Source organism: Dipodomys ordii, unplaced genomic scaffold, assembly GCF_000151885.1.
Source record: "Dipodomys ordii isolate 6190 unplaced genomic scaffold, Dord_2.0 Scaffold66, whole genome shotgun sequence".
NCBI lineage: Eukaryota > Metazoa > Chordata > Mammalia > Rodentia > Heteromyidae > Dipodomys > Dipodomys ordii.
This window is the reverse complement of record NW_012267282.1, coordinates 5057862-5058183: the sequence shown is the minus strand read 5'-3', so window position 1 is coordinate 5058183 and position 322 is coordinate 5057862.

Genomic DNA, 322 nt, shown 5'->3' with positions numbered 1-322 from the left:
CCTCTGTTTCCCCGGGTGTCCCCAGAGCCCTCGGGCTCCTCTCCCGGGGGAGGCGAGGCGGGACCCCAACGACCCCCGGCCGAGACCGGCAGCGCTCCTCTCCTCCCCCGTCCCTCCGTCCTCCCGCAGTACCCGGTCCTTTCCCGCAGGCCTCCCCCCTCCTCCTCCTCTACCCCAGTGCTGAGCTTACAGGTGAGCACTGCCCAGCCCGGCCTCCTCCCTCCTCCTCCTCCTCCTCCTCCTCCCCAGTGCTGAGCTTACAGGTGAGCACTGCCCAGCCCGGCCTCCTCCCTCCTCCTCCTCATCCCCCCCCCCCCCCCCC